At 42.0% G+C, this 17,023-nt stretch overlaps 1 protein-coding gene and 2 long non-coding RNA genes across 6 annotated transcripts in view; 1 reads left to right on the top strand and 2 right to left on the bottom strand.

Moving 5' to 3' along the window:
- Positions 1-17,023, bottom strand: part of PRKN (parkin RBR E3 ubiquitin protein ligase) — a 982,733-nt gene that overhangs the window by 328,675 nt on the left and 637,035 nt on the right. The gene's annotated exons all lie outside the window — the stretch shown is intronic.
- LOC144585910 (uncharacterized) overlaps positions 1-17,023 on the top strand; it is a 116,530-nt gene that overhangs the window by 86,861 nt on the left and 12,646 nt on the right. The gene's annotated exons all lie outside the window — the stretch shown is intronic.
- Positions 6,357-11,496, bottom strand: LOC144585914 (uncharacterized). The gene is made up of 2 exons (XR_013540538.1): positions 11,324-11,496; positions 6,357-6,663 (listed from the first exon to the last, which is right to left on the bottom strand). It is a non-coding gene; the product is annotated as an uncharacterized LOC144585914 (long non-coding RNA).

Below are 17,023 nucleotides of genomic sequence, written 5' to 3'. Positions count from 1 at the left end.
ACAGAAACCACACATGCTCCCAAAGGCCTTAGCTAGAAATTCAAACTTTTCCCCCCTGGCTACATTGCCATGTGGTCCCACTGAGCTCCAAGTATAGCTTCAATTCAACTCTTTAAAAAATCTCTGGCGTTGGGAGTTCAATTCCCCACCGTGCCTCTTTGACAGGGGCTGGACCCGATGATCCATAGGGTCCCTTCCAACTCTGTAGTTTTGTTGTTGTTGTTGTTGTTGTTATTACCAGGGCTTGAAAAATGCACTCATCCACTCATCCGTGATAAGTGGAAAATGCTGCTCGACGAGTCAAAGCTCCCTCCCTCCCTGCTTCCTTCCCCTCCGCTTCTCTCTCTCTCTAATCCTGTAGTCCTCCCCTCCCTCCTCCCATTGCAAAAGGTCTTCTCACAAGAAGAGGGTTCAAGAAGCACATAGAAATACGTATCTGCAGGAGAAGGTAGAGTAGTCCCATATTGGAGAACATGGAAATTCCCTGCTCCTAATTTCAACCGAACGAGGACACATCCTGGGGTGGGAGGGAACCATGGCTCCTTAAGAGGCCAGGTGCTTTTGCTTTCAGTTTTATTTTTGCTGGAGATATTCAAGAGAAAGGCATTCAAAATACAAGCTTCATGACCTCACAGGCACACAGGTAATAAAGCAACCCAAATCTGAGGATATAAACCAGTGATTCCCAATCTTGGTCACTCAGGAGTCCTTGGACTGGTTCTTGTGCTGGCCAACTGCTGGAGAGGACTTCTGGGAACTGCAGTCCAAGAACAGCTGGGGAGACCCTAGATGGGAATCAGCACAGCTGCTGGTGAAAGCTTCTGGGAATTCCAGTCTAAAAACACCTGGGGGGGAACCCTAGATTGGGAATCAGCACAGCTGGTGGTGAAGGCTTCTGGGAATTGCAGTCCAAGGCAGGAAATGTTGGGCAATTCAAATTCCCCCACTCTCAACCAAGCAAACCAAAAAGCAGAAGGCAAAGGAAAAGACAAAGAACAATGAAAAAAATTTTTTTAAAGGCATACAAGCGATGAAGCCAGTTCCCTACCTTTCCACCGCTGGAGAACTGCACCAAAATCTACTTATTAATTAATTTATTTATTATTTAATTTACAATATTTATACACCTCTGTTCTCCCCAAAGAGATCCAAGGCGACTTTACAATTTAAAAGACATGAAGAAGACGCAGAAACATCAAAACAAAATTAAATAGCTAGTAAAAGAATTAACAAAACAATATTAAAAGCATTTAAATATCATTACACAACAATCCATTTTAAAAAACATCAATAAATGGTACTTCAGTGCTAAAACTACCAGGCATGTTCAAGGACACAAGTGCAACACCTCTGACAGCAGTGCATTTTCCTCTAAGAAGACATAGGTGAATACCGTGTACAATTTATTTTGGATTTGTATGAATTGCTATATAGAAATAAAAGTGATCAAGTGCCTAGTTTAAATTTTTTACCATAAACTGCAAGGCTATAGTCATGCTGACTGGTGAAATTTTTTACTAACCGGTGAGACATTCTAAACTTTTTCGAGCCCCGATTATGACTGTGCAATATTGTGCTTCTTTAACCCTGATTTAAAGCACCAGGAAATAGCCTGATATTGATGTACAATATTGTTCCCGCACTGTCAGTAGGAAAAAGGATGCCAAGCTTTACATAGTAAAGGACAACCTGAATGTTGGCAACACCAATGGCAGCAGTTAAGATGGTCTACAGCAGTGGTTCCCAACCTTGGGCCTCCAGATGTTCTTGGACTACAACTCCCAGAAACCTTCACCACCACCCCTGCTGGCCAGGATTTCTGGGAGTTGAAGTTCAAGAATATCTGGAGGCCCAGGGTTGGGGACCACTGGTCTACAGGATAACTTGTTGTGCTCACTACCATTCACAAAGACACTAAGCAAGGGAAAATTTCAGAAGCTGACTCCTTTTTCATCAGTTAACCACTTCTCTCTCAAAAGCAATTGTCATAAACCGAAGGGTTTTTTTTTTTGGAAGAATTTAATTTCTTTTCTTTTTACAATGGAAGATTAAATATACATATACTGCACACAAATTCTGACACGGTTAAGATTTGGATTCATATATCTCCTCTGATCATTTAACGGACTAGTTCTACTGATACTGATATCTTAATCTAGTTCATTGCTATAGTGCTCCCATATGCTCAGACAACTGGTGGTACAGTATTTTTATTTGTGATGTTGAATTCCATGTTTAATGAAGGTGCCTTAACTTGCAGTTAAATTATCACTACCTGGAATGAACCGTAAAACACCATAAATAATTGTGGAGGTAAAAGGCATCTAATCTTCTATCAGTTAGGAAGCTGATTCATATCTAAGTGATTTCTGTGAGCAGCAATAGTGTTCATCACCAAGTGTTTGCTTCCTATAGACCACTCCGGCAGACAAACTCTAGGGACCAATTGGAGCCAAGTGCATAGACTTCGAAGCCCTTGATTAATACACTTATATTCACATTTTGAGCTTTGTACTCTTGCATAGCATCCCTGCCACATCATGGAACCAGTGAAGGATGCTCTCCATTGACTATGAGTTGGCTTTAATTAAATTTCTCTGTCTTGAAAGTGAAAATCTAATTTTCTTTTTGACATTTTCTATATTACTACTTAGACAAAATTATGAAAATAATTAATCCCTGTGAAGCAGACAGCGGTGTTATAAGAGGTGTAAAAATATTGCATATAAATAATATGACTAATCACCAATCTGTTATAATTTATTGATGTAAATCTTTATTACCAATCTTAAATCAAATTTGTTCTTGATGTAGCAAATCTGCCAAACTACTGCTGAGAGCAGGTGTATATCAGTAAAGGACTTTGCAGCTACTTTGAACATTTTTCTATCTGTAAAAAATAAGTTAGTGTGTGTGATTGTCTCCCATCTTTTCTAAAATATAAGACAGGCAAGACTGATTGGTAGACAGAGAAGACATGGGCTGAGTTTGAATGTAATACTAGACCACCATTCAGCTATATTTGAATGAGCAAGGGTCCCCTTGACATTTAGTCCAGTCGTGTCCGACTCTAGGGTGCGGTGCTTATCCCTGTTTCCATTTGAATGAATACGGATGCCCAAATGAGCCCTGGACTTCTATGTTTTTCCTCCTCTTCCCTCCATGGCTGAGAGAAGGGCTTTGGAACTATTTCCACGAATTTTCCATTAATTTTGGTTTATTATCCAAAGTGAAGTGCAAGACCCTTTTTTAAAGCTACACTGGATGAGTTTCAAAACTAGCCAGCTTCACAGGTTTGTTTCTAACTATGCCTTTTTAAACCTATCAGAGTTTGTTTTAAACTATGATCCCTGGTCCAGGGGACACAAAAAAATTGAGACTCAAGGAAACTGAAACTAAATGTTGCCAAGTCCTTCTCCAGTTTGCAGGAGAAGTAGCAATGCAACTAGAGAATCACAGCAGTTTCTTCTTATTCATACACCTTGCTTTGTTCTTGCACACCTGAATGACAACTGACAAAAATTTTCTAGTCAGCTATGAGACAGTAAGATGTTTTGTGTTAGTCTCAAGAAGAGTTTACATATTTCTAGGAATAGTTTTTGTGCAAATTGTGCAAATTACGCATGTTATATAACTAAACTAAGACACTGTTGCCTTGTTACACAGACTTTTAAAAATCAGAAGAATCAAATGGGGTTCTGAGTGCTTTCCATAAACATTTTCTCCGTATTTCTGACACCTGGTTCCTGACACATATTTTCAAAGGGGAGTTCAGCTCCAGGTCTGAGGCAATCTGAACCTGTCTGTCAGACACAATTGAATTTTTAACTCTTTTCTAGTCCAATTGAGATTTGTACATGCAAAGAATTTCTGTGTCTGTTTTTAAAAATATTGTGAGGATCACTCATTAAACTATGAAATTACTGTTTTTTGCTTTGAGGCCAGGGATGGTTTTACTTTATGTTAGCAAAATTTTCATGCCTATATCCTGTCATGGTCTCAACCATTCAACCCATCTTGTCACAATACAATTATTTGGTAATTAAAAACAACAACAACTCCAAAGATGTTCTTTGCCATAAAGTCATTTCTGATGTTTGGGGACGTCTTTGGAAAACGTTCACACAACCTGTCCATAGAGCTTGTAATCTGATATAACTTTTCCTTCTTAGTTTATCTACCACAAGGAAAAGGTATGGAAATGTGATCATAGCTTTCTAGTCTGCATTCTGTGCTTTTGAGTATTTGATGCAATTCTTTGTATTTCCGATGGGTCTTGCACGCATGATTGCTTTTCTCACCCCTCTTCGGCTAGAAAGGATTAATCACATTTCCAATGGGTCTTGCATTGATTTTTTTTGTTTTTGTTATTATTATTTTTCTTTGGCCAGAACAGATTAATTGCATTTCAATGCATTCCTATTGGAAATGGTGCTTTGACTTAACGACCATTTCAAGTTACATCCATCTTCTGGAATGGATTATGGTCATTGGTCGAGGCACCACTGTACTTACTACCTTTCCGCCTTTTTCTTTCCTGGGTCTTTGTTTTTCTACCTCTTTTCCAGCAGCTGGGGCTGCCATGTTCTCCATTCCCTGGTTCTCCCCTTTTTTTCCACCATATTAGGGGCCCCCAGGCCCAGAAATATTTGGGAAACATTTCTGAAATAAAGAAAGGCTTCTCTGTGGGATGTTGTCCCATAGACTGGTGGTTTGGCACTAACAGAAAGCTTCCCAGGAAGGTCTCACCACTACAGTACAAAGTGAAAGAAATAGAACCCCTAGCAGTAATGGTATAAAATATAGCAGAAAGTCAGAACAAAAAACAAACAAAACTGAACATTTCAGATGAAGTCTTTTATTATCTGAATGGCAGAAAAAACTATTAAACTCAAAAGCACAGGACTTAGTACTTTTACAGAAACCTCTGTGGTAGATGGAAGGACCCTTAAACAGCAGCAGTGCCATGGATACCCCTCTGAAAATAGAACCTCTGGAACACTCACATTTTCACAACAAATTCAGGGTTTATGACTCAAAGAGAATGTGAAGGAGCAAAATCTTCAGGGCAGATCACTTTTAAAAATGCCATAAATGTGGGAGTTTACTGAAGAAATACAGGGCATGAGGCACAAGGCAAAGGGTGAAACTCCAGCTGGGAGCATGTTCCCTTAACGGACTTTTGTTATATTAGCTTCCAGTGTTTTCTGCAGTATAAAGATTCCTAAATACCAATGGTTCTCAAGATTTTTGGGAGCCCTCTTAGATGAAAGGAGCTATACGCGTAATGTTACAACCCCTGCTTGTGCTGTAGCTAATAAATATTTTCTCTTAAGTCCATGAATGGCAGCAAAAAGCTTCAGACGCCAGAACCGACATGACTATGAGTCTCTGCTATGTTCCCAGATGCTGCATAGCTACATTACTGCAACAACAATGTCCATAATGGCAAAAACAAGACAAGGCAACACCCTATTAACTTAGCATACCAAACTACTACATCTTACATTCCTTGCAAGATAATTTTTCTACAATGGAATCTTTTCCATGTGGGAAAACCTACATATACAATGTAATACGTGACAAACAGCAATAAAAGAGCTGCTGTAATATAGCAGCTGAGCTATGAATCAGGAAGTCCCCAGGTTCAAATCTCATTGTTTCCATGAATTCCCTAGGTGGACTTCGGCATATCAGTCTTTATCAGCTATGGCTCTTAAAGCAGCCCTCCCCCTTTTAATAGCAATTCCAGCAGCAGCTTGAGGTAACCTGAATTATCTATCTATCTACCTATCTTAATACTGAGCTTATCTCTAAATACAAGAAGTATTTTACAATTCTCCTGGGAATAGCTTCTTTTCCTCGGATTTCTTTCGACTATGTCACAAAATATGAGTTACTCTTCAGAAATAAATGGATATAAAGTCATTTTTGCAAGAATGCTTGCAGCAACATAAAAGCCTGCAATCTTTGCCCACTATTCTTCACTTCGCATCCCTATTCTACAACATGTTTAAATTCCCTCATGAGCTGTAACCTTGTATTGTTACCATCCTATTCCATACACAATGTGGAAGGGTTCATGTTAAATATGCTGTCTGTTCTTTCCACACAGCTCATTTTCAACATGAAATTTCAGTACCCTTTCCTACTAGTTAAATAACTTTAAATAGGCTTTCATGCATATGCAAACTATTCTCTCTGAGCACTTCCTTAATTATTTCAAAGGTATTTAGAGGTCAGCACTCATAGAAATTTATGTGCTTAGTGTGACAACCCCAGACCTACTGGGATATACCACAGTTTCACTAAGCTGCCACCAACCATTCCCTATAAGAAGTCACACAGACCAGGGATGGATTTTTAACAAATAAAGGAATAAGGTTTATTTAAATCACACACAGGGAAAATAAAATGATCAAGTGAATAAGATACAGTAACGTGGCTTAGTCTCAATCATACATACACCAGTTTGGTTCACACAGAACACCTTTAAATAAAGCACAGACCCTGAACCTATCAGTTCTGGCTACCCATACAGACACCTGAACCTATCAGGTTGGTTCTGACTGACACACAGTAGTACCCTGTCTGACACACAGACTCCCACACCAGCTTCTTCTCTCAGCTCTCCTTCAGCTCTCCTTCAGCTCTCCTCACAAACTCCACATATATATACAGTACAGCCCCTCCTCCTGATGTCCCGCCTTCCACTCCCCATAGGATGGAACTTTCCCTCCAAACCCCTGACAGACAGGTAACATCAGTGCTGTATGTAACACCTCCCCTCTTTATAAGTTGTTTTGTAGGGGGAAAGCTAAGGTGCTTTTCTCCAAAAAACAACCTGGATCCAAAACATACAAAAACAGTTATACCATAACATACAATACCATACTTACTCTAGGATAAACATATCAATTAGGCATTTAAACATTTACCATTTACAATACATCAAGTTACCTTTATTCATACAAACCAGGCATATTTAATAAACAACAGGTACATTTAACCTTTGGTCACCAAAATATATACATAGTCCATGTTTCTTTCGCCGTCTTCATTCTTCGGGTCTTCTTGACAAGGCGTCAGCAACACAGTTCACTGACCCTCTGACCACCTTCACTTCAAAGTCATAGTCTTGCAGGTTTAAAGCCCACCTCATAAGTTTACTATTGTGGGTTTTCATTGTCTTTAACCATTGCAGTGGTGAATGGTCAGTGCACAGAATAAAATGTCTTCCCCAGATGTAAGGCTTGGCCTTCTGGACCGCGTAGACTATGGCCAGGCACTCCTTCTCCACGGTTGCCAAATGTCTCTCACCTTTCTGGAGTTTCCTACTCAGGTAGGACACTGGATGCTGGTCACCATTCTCATCCTCCTGGCAAAGAACTGCTCCTACCCCGCTGTTAGACGCATCGGTGTAGATGACGAACTCCCGGTCGAAGTCTGGAGCACGCAGCACTGGATAGTTGATGAGGGCCTCCTTCAACCTCTGGAACGCCTCCTCACAGTCGCTGGTCCACGGGATGCGGTCATCAGTCTTCTTCCTCGTCAGATCGGTCAGCGGAGCTGCAATCTCGCTAAACCTCGGGATGAACTTTCTGTAGTAGCCCACCAACCCAAGAAATGATTTGACCTTTTTCTTGGTGTTGGGTCTAGGCCAATCACGAACTGCTTCTATCTTGGCCTCTAGGGGTTTGATCACTCCTCCCCCTACTATGTGACCCAAGTATTTTATTTCTGGGCTACCCAGCTGACACTTGCTCTCTTTGCAGGGCCTGGGCCAAAGCACTCCCTCCCCTGGGTTAAAGTGCCTCTCCCTGCCTTCCTGGTCATCCCAAGCTTTCTTTCTGACCTTTTGAGCTTGCAGGGTCTCTGCTGCTAGCTCTAGGTTTCTCTTTAGGTCATTCATCAAGGTGTCTATATATGTCACAACGTCTTGTGGGTCATCCTGGGTGATCTGCTCCCAATTTTGTTTGATTAAATCAAGGGGCCCTTTCACCCTTCTCCCAAACAAGAGTTCAAACGGACTGAACCCGGTACTGGCTTGTGGCACTGATCGATAAGCAAACAAAAGGGATTGCAGCTTCTGGTCCCAATTGTTTGGATTCTCTGCCAAGTAAGCCCTAATCATGCACATCAGAGTCCCATTGAACTTCTCCGTTAACCCATTACTTTCAGGGTGATAGGCAGTGGTTTCCTTGTGTTTAATTCCACAGATTTGCCATAACCGTTTCATGAGCTTCGATGTAAACGATGCGCCCAAATCTGTGATTATTTCTGAGGCAAATCCCATCCTGGACATATACCCCACCAAGGCATCTGCCACTGTGTTAGTTTCAATGTTAGTCAAGGGTATGGCTTCAGGGTACCTCGTGGCATGGTCCACAATGGTGAGAATGAACCTGTTCCCCCTCTTTGTGGCCTTGGGCAAAGGTCCCACAATATCCACCCCTATGCATTTGAACGGAGTGTCAATCACAGGCAAAGGGCACAACTTTGCTTTGGTCCTGTCACGGTTATTCCCCTGCCTCTGACACACATCACATTGTTTACAGAACTCCTTGATCTGTTTCCCTATTTCAGGCCAGTAAAAATTCTGTGTAATTCTCTGCTGTGTTTTGTTCACCCCTAAGTGCGCAGCAAACATGTCAGAGTGCCCCCTTTGTAAGATCATGGGGCGATACTTTTCAGGTACCACTATCTGACTTCTGATCCCATCTCCCCCTTTTGAGATATTCCTCAGGGTCTCTCTATATAAAATTCCCATTTTCTCTCGAAATCTCACTGGGGTTTCAGGTGTTAGCTGGGCGTCTGTCACCTGTTCAAAACACTTTTGGAGAGTGGCGTCTGCCTTTTGCTCTTGGCCAAATCGGCTGTCTGTGGTTAAGTTTTCCACCACAGCTTCTGAACTCCCCTCTGCTTCCGTCTCGGGCTCCTCAGTACCCCCCTGAACTGTCCCCGTGGTGGCTTGTGAGCGTGTAATCACTAGCACCCGTTTCACATGTTCAGCCAGGTCATTTCCCACGAGCACGGCTGCTGGCAGAGTCGATGAAATCGCTAGCCGCCAAACTCCCCTCCAGCCTTGAAAGTTCACAGGTACCTCAGCTACTGGCAGCGAGATCACCTGTCCCTCAATCCCTGCCACCTTCATGCTCTCATTCGGGATTATATACTCCCTAGGAATAATATCTGGATGGCACAGGGTCACCTGGGAACAAGTATCCCTTAGCCCCCTATACTGATGGTCAAGTATTCCTACGTCCACCCCTGCGGTTTCAAACAACTGCGAATCTGTTCTCACTAGCAAGCAGCGCTTGACCTCCACAAGAGGACCATTTTCCTCAGCCTGATCAGCAGAGGTAACTGTTCCAGATTGAGTAGCCCTGGCAACAGGCTCCCTCAGTGACAAGGAGCTTTGCTCTTTCTGGACACAGAACACAGCTTTTGGCTTGGTTCCACTCAAATCATGAGGCACATTTCCTTTTAGCTGCTTTAATTTCTCACACTCTGAGATTAGATGGCCCTTTCCTTGACAGAAATAACATTTTCTGCTGTATTTTGAGTCTTTCTCATCTTGTTTTGGTTTTCCCTCCAAAATCTGAGGTCTTGGTTTCATGTCTGAGGGCTTCCCTTCCCCATGGGCTCCTCCCACTTGCTGGTTTTTTCCTGGTCCCTGAGAGTACTTGCTGTAGGTTTCTTTAGGTTTACCTATAGATTTCCCCTCACCTAAGGGCTTTCTTATTTGGGAAATAAAATCTGCGATCTCGGCCGCCTCTGCCACAGATTTCGGTTTCCTTTCCCTCACCTGGAACTTCAGTTCCCCATGCAGGACTGAATAAAACTGTTCCAGCGCTATCAGGTCTTTGAGCTGCTGGAAGGTCTCTGTTCCCTCCTGAGATAGCCATTTCTCTAGCAGCCTCACCAGTTGGGCCCCCACTTGGGTAAAAGTCTGCTCTGGTTTCTTGGTGAGTGACCTGAATCTCTGCCTCAGCTGTTCCGCATTTATCCCATGTCTGGCAAACACCAGCTTTTTAAACTCTGCGAAATCTTTTAACAGTTCCTCTGGCATCTCTGCATAGACTTCTGCCAGGCTGCCACTGATTAAAGATCGCATGATGGTCATCTTCTCAGTTTCCCTCACTGAGAAGTCCACAAACGCTCTTTCCACTAAGGAAAAGAACACCTCAGGGCAATCTCCCTTGTGGTATACAGGGAATTTCTTCAGGTCAGTTTTAGACAATTGGCCTCCCTCAGAATCCCTATTGTTATTATTGTTCTGATTCATCAGTTCCAATCTTCTTAACTCAAACGCCATCCTTTCTTTCTCCAACTCAAATTGTCTTTGCCTCTCTCTTTCCCTTTGCTCCATTTCCCTCACCCTCAGGTCATGCTGTTGGGCTATGAGCATTTTCCTGAGTTCTGGGTTCTGTTCTCCCGTGCTCTCATCCTGCACTGAGCCAAATTCATCCTCAGAACCTTGGTCTACCTGGGGTTCCCTCACTTCACCCATTTCTGCCATTTGGCTTCGAGTCAAGGGCATAATCCCCCCCCAGAACAGGCTGCTTTCAAAAGTCAAGCCTCAAAATAAAGCGACCACTTTTTTTTTTCTTTTGCCTCAGAACCAGCCTTCTATAGATTGCTGCTGTTCTTCAGCACTAACTTGCAACTGTTGCCAGCCAGAGTCCACCCCCCTCTGCTAGGCCTCTCAGCAGACAGGCTAGATCACTGCTACTTCACTCAGCTTTGCCTCAGCCTTTTCCCACCAAAACAGGTTGCCTCAGAGCTCCCTAATCTAGTCCCACCAATCTGAGGTCACACGTTCTTCCACTAGCGTACCTCCCCGTGAGGTAAGCCTAGAAGATTACCTACGCGCTCTCAGATTGTCCCTGACTAGACCCCCCTTGCTCTGGGCACACTTGCCAAGGCTTTGCTGTACCACTGGACAACTGGACCAGTCGTATCCCACACGCTGGACACCAATCAATGTGACAACCCCAGACCTACTGGGATATACCACAGTTTCACTAAGCTGCCACCAACCATTCCCTATAAGAAGTCACACAGACCAGGGATGGATTTTTAACAAATAAAGGAATAAGGTTTATTTAAATCACACACAGGGAAAATAAAATAATCAAATGAATAAGATACAGTAACGTGGCTTAGTCTCAATCATACATACACCAGTTTGGTTCACACAGAACACCTTTAAATAAAGCACAGACCCTGAACCTATCAGTTCTGGCTACCCATACAGACACCTGAACCTATCAGGTTGGTTCTGACTGACACACAGTAGTACCCTGTCTGACACACAGACTCCCACACCAGCTTCTTCTCTCAGCTCTCCTTCAGCTCTCCTTCAGCTCTCCTCACAAACTCCACATATATATACAGTACAGCCCCTCCTCCTGATGTCCCGCCTTCCACTCCCCATAGGATGGAACTTTCCCTCCAAACCCATGACAGACAGGTAACATCAGTGCTGTATGTAACACTTAGAACCTCTCTAATAAAGGACACCATAAACATAGATGGGATAGGTTTTTGTAAATCCTACATGAAGGATTCCGTGAATCTTGCAGCCTTTTGTTCTCAGAGAGAAACAGGGGAAATCACTCTTTTCTCTTTGCAGTAAATTTTATTTATGTGAGATATTTCCCCCTAGAAATCTTGGTGGGATCTTTTTGAAAGTTTCATGTTCATTTTTGTGTGGAGAAAATGCAAAGCTGTACAGAACTATTATAATTCCTCTGTAGAATGGTAGATATTTTTTTAAAAAGTAGGATCCACATGGAAAGTACCAAAGAAAAATCAGGTACTGCAACAGGACGGTTGCAGTATCTGCACGGAATGAAGTATTTGCTGGAAATGGCCTTAAGTTGTGCAGAATGTACTAGTTTTCTGTACAGAACAATGGGGCAAAGGGGCAAAACAAGGTCACATTTTTGTGCAAAGCCAGGAAATCCTACTGATATAAGGTGAAGTCTTGCCAGGGAGTTTCAGAAAAGGGAGACTTGCTACGAATAAGACATTTTCTGAGTACTTATGACGTACCTATATTAGACAAGCCAGAGAACAGTCCGTAGTGTCATCCCCACCCTCATGTAAGTGCTGAGAATAAAATAAGATTCTTTTATTTTATTCTTATTGCTAAGAGTCTCATGGCGCAGTGGTTAAACTGCTGTACTGCAGCCAAAACTGTGCTGACAACCTGGGGTTCAATCCCAGGTAGCCGGCTCAAGGTTGACTCAGCCTTCTATCCTTCCGAGGTCGGTAAAATGAGTACCCAGCTTCCTGGGGGGGGCAATGTGTAGCCTGCATAATTAACTTGTAAACCGCCCAGAGAGTGCTTGAAGTGCTATGGGGCAGTATATAAACAGCACGCTTTTTGCTTTTTTCATGCAAAGGAATTCCACATTGGTGTAGGGAGGTGAGAATGTTCTGAAGATGAAATTTGGCAAAAGGATACATTAAATGATGAAATAGGAAAGATCCCCCTCTGCAAAGAAGCATTGCCAATCAGAAAATATCAGACAAGAGGGACAAACTAGTCTGACTTGGGATAATGCAGCGTTCAATGTCCCTAAAAATCTAAGAATTCTACCTTTACTATGTCCATCCCCAAGACAGCTTGACATCAAATAGCAGAATTTCTCAAACAATGCTTTAATGCAAATGATGCAAACTGTGCGTGCAATTTGATGGACTTTTCCTTGCCATAATGGTTGCTGCTCTACTGCATGGAACTGAAGGAACGGAAACATCAGAGTGGTTGATTGTGCCATTTTTAGCCAATCAGTGAGTTCCATGTTCTCTCTCTCTCTCTCTCTCTCTCTCTTTCTCTCTTCCACACCACCCCCGAAATGGTAAGGATAGAGGATAGCACTTTTATGCAAAAACTGTGTGTGCGAACTATGAAGAATTTGTTGCGTGGGGAAAAACCAACTCCAGATTTGCAGGCTTCTCACCTGCAAATCAGTCATCTCCCAGAGCTTGAAAATGCCCTCTTGAGGTATTGAATCAATTCAATCTATATCAACAAGAACAAAGCATACAGCAAGCGTCTTTATCTCCCTATTCTACACTCTGGAACAGCAGGGAGACTCCAGACAATGTAAAACAAGGCAGAAAGGTCTAGGAACAAAAGAAGGAACAAGAAGGGGAAGGCAAATTAGGACAGAGAACAGGCAGAGCCTGAGTGCACATGAGCAGGGACTGCAGAAGTGGAAAATGCTAAAGAAGTTAACATATTGGTTTCAAGTAACCAGAGATATCTTCACTCTCTTGCTCCTAGTCTTCACACAACATCTTGCCACAAAAGCACATACATTATAAAATGGATTTTTAAAGAATATATGTTGTGAAAAAGACATTTTTCATGCTGGCATGCTTATGCATCTGTGGTAACACATCACTGCCCCCAGTTACAGTGATCAAACAAAATAAATCCTGTTATTTTTCTTCTATGTGTTTTGACTTCTAGGTTGATAGAATGAAGGATATTCTAAAACAATAAAAAATTCTGTCATACATCTCCATAATAAGACCACAAGCAGAGAATCAAATGTCAATGTAAACTGCTGATTATGATCATTATGCAAAATAAATTTGTCAAAAAATAACCTGAATGGTTGTTGTGGGTTTTTCGGGCTCTTTGGCCATGTTCTGAAGGTTGTTCTTCCTTACGTTTTGCCAGTCTCCGTGGCCGGCATGTTCAGAGGACAGGAGCAGGAACTCAGTCCATGCTCTGTTGCTGTTTGTTTCAGCTATCCAACAACTATCCAACAAACAGCAACAGAGCATGGACTGAGTTCCTACTCCTGTCCTCTGAACACGCCGGCCACAGAGACTGGCAAAACGTAACAAAGAACAACCTTCAGAACACGGCCAAAGAGCCCGAAAAACCCACAACAACCATCAGATCCTGGCCGTGAAAGCCGTTGAGAAAATCTGAATGAATCGTGCAAATTTGCACACCAAACAGTGTTAGTGGCACAATTACAGTACAGCCCTCCTGCAGCTCAAAGGACTCTGAACCTACATGCCCTGTAGAGAAAAGAGAGGTGTCATGGTCCTTGTACTCTAGACCAGTGGTTCCCAACCTTGGGTAATCCTGGTGTTCATGCGCTGCAGTTCCCAGAAGCCTTCACCACCAGCTGTGCTACCCAGGGTTTCTGGGAGCTGCAGTCCAAGAACACCTGAGTTATCAAAGGTTGGGAAGCACTGCTATAGAGTAACTCCATGGGCACCAGTATGGCAACCCAATAGCTTGACTGAAGCTGAACCCACTTTTCAGTCAAAACAGATATGTAAACTAATTGTGGACTGTGAGGTAGGTATTACATTAGTGTTTATAAGGAATGGAACCACAACTTTGAATTAATATGTTACTTAAATTTAGGAAATAAGCCTTATTTATTACTATTATGCTAACACAGCCTATTATTTCAGCACAAAATGATAACACAACCTATTATTTTAGAAGATTATAACATTAAATACTTACTCTCTGGGTCACATAACTCTTACAATTAAAAGCAAAATATTTTAACACATTCTTTTTCTATAACACTTGGGTAACTGGAAGTCTTTAAGTAAAGACTCTAAGTGGTTCTGTTGTTCTTTTGCAAGTGATTTAATTCCTTTGTTAAGGAATTTTAGACAGTGAAGGAATATTATTTCATTAACGTTATAATGTGTTATTATTTCTTATGGATCCACTGTTTTATTCAGGTAATTTGAGAGCACTCCATTAGCTGAAATATTTCTATTTTTGCCCTACAGGTTAGCAGTGGTAACTTGCACAATATTAATGTAAGAAAAGATCCAAGCAAAAATATGTTCCCAAAATTTTGTATTGTTGTAAGCAGAAAACATGGAAATGAAAAGCATTTGCTACTAAATAACCTGATAGGAATGTCTTCAGTTTTCCTTACTGTGCTGACACTGGTTCATTTTGGCATGCAGTCATATGACAAAAGGCCATGGAGGAGGTAGGAGGAAGAACACAAATTGTTCTTAGACACTTCAGTAGGCAACAGTGCCTTGTGTCAACTTTACAGAGCTGAACAGAGAGATGACCAAACCATGTACTGTACGACTAGACAATGGCTCTCTCTTCCTATCTCTCTCTAACATGAAAAGTAGACTTTAAATAGTGTAACCAGAAACAAAACAATGGGAGGCACCCCTTAATCTCTCCTTTAAAATTCCCACACCAATCTCCTTCTCTGCCTCTGGGGGAAAGAGGTTACCATGTCTTTCTCTCTCTGATGGAGCTAGAGCTGCATTCAACAGACAAATGGTAACTTTCTTAGGTTTCTTTTTCGCCTAAGAGCAGACTTACAAGACTGCTTTTCTTCTGTTCCTTTTCCACAGGGGACGAACTCAGGGTCACAGCTTAGTTAGGCACTGAGCAGATTTATTTATTTATGAATGATAAGTAGAGTCGGGCTGTCATGAACTGGAACTATCTAAGAAGCTGGGAATGAAGCATAAAAGCAATTCAAGATCATTACAGATGACTTGAAAATCTTAGGAATATTTCAATAAATGAATATTAGTCTCTCTTCCAAGTCACTTCTAGTGTTATGTTATTACCAAACATAACAGAGAAGAGGAAGGAGGGTGAAAAAGATGAATGTTAAAGCACCATCAAGGAGAACAAGCACTTCAATCAAAATTTAATGCAATGTTCCTTTTATGTCATCACATATGTTCCCTAGCGTGACAAAAATCACATGGACAATGGTTTATGCTTAAGCCACAAACAGTCAACGACAATTCAATGACAGGAGACAAAAATATCCTCCTCCATCACTCACAGCAGTGGAGAAAAATATTAAAACTATTGAGTAATCCAAAATTTGCTTTCCTTCGCATTCATCTTCCTGCCTTAGATAGACATTCTGCTCAGTGGCAGAACGAGCCTTTATTTGTTTGTTTGTTTGTTTGTTTGACTTCTACCCCACCCAGCTAGACCAAAGGTCTACTCTGAGTGGCAGGTAAAGAAATGCCTTGAAATCCACCTCTGATCTGCACAAATACAACCTCAAGATAATCTATAAGATCACAAATACAGTGGTGCCTCGCATAGTGATCACTCTGTATAGCGACGAAATCACTTTGCGATGGACTTTTTGTCATCGCAAAAGTGATTGCTTTGCGATGGTCCCTATGGGGGAAATTCGCTTTGCGATGGTTGCAGGGAAGCGATCATCGCAAAGCCCCCATTTTCGGCCAGCTGATCGGCAGTTTCAAAATGGCCACTGGGTAAATAAAATGGCCGCCTGCTGTTTTCAGGCATGGATACCTCGCTTTAGAGGCACCGAAAATGGGGCGCTATGGAGGATCTTCACTTAAAGGTGAGTTTTTAGCCCATAGGAATGCATTAATCGCGTTTTAATGCATTTCTATGGGCTTTTTATTTTCGCTTAGCGATGTTATCGCTTAGCAGCGATTTTTTCTGCACGGATTAACATTGCTAAGTGAGGCACCACTGTATTAAACCACACCAATAGGGCCGTAACCTACTGAGCTTCTGTTAAATCGAAAGACTCACCAGGATACTAACATGGGATCATGTGACTTGCACAACTGCTGCAGCACATGCAGATAATTTATTCAAAGAGATCCTGAGCTGCGGAATGGCAACACTTGCATAGACAGTGTGACCTTGCATGACTGGTAGGACCTTCCCCTGAGCGGAAGCTCAATGCAATGTCACCATCAGGTCAATGCCATTAAGTTGGACTGGGTAACTTGTGGCCCTCCAGATGTTGCAGGACTCCCACTCCCATCAAGCTAATCAGTGTGGCCAGTGGTCAAGATGCTTCTTCTTTAAGGAACATATATTCTGATACAAATCCATGGTCAGAAACGGCATATTTCATAGTATTTGTGCCCAAGAATGCAAAAGAATAATGAATAAATCCTCCTTTCTTGCTTATTTTGCACCAAAAAAGGGACACAATAAGGTGCTGCCAGTAAATTTGAAAAAGGTATCAATGAAAATATA

This window comes from Pogona vitticeps, chromosome 1 (genome assembly GCF_051106095.1).
Source record: "Pogona vitticeps strain Pit_001003342236 chromosome 1, PviZW2.1, whole genome shotgun sequence".
NCBI lineage: Eukaryota > Metazoa > Chordata > Lepidosauria > Squamata > Agamidae > Pogona > Pogona vitticeps.
Note: the sequence above shows the minus strand (reverse complement) of the source record. Positions and strands in the feature narration are given on the sequence as shown.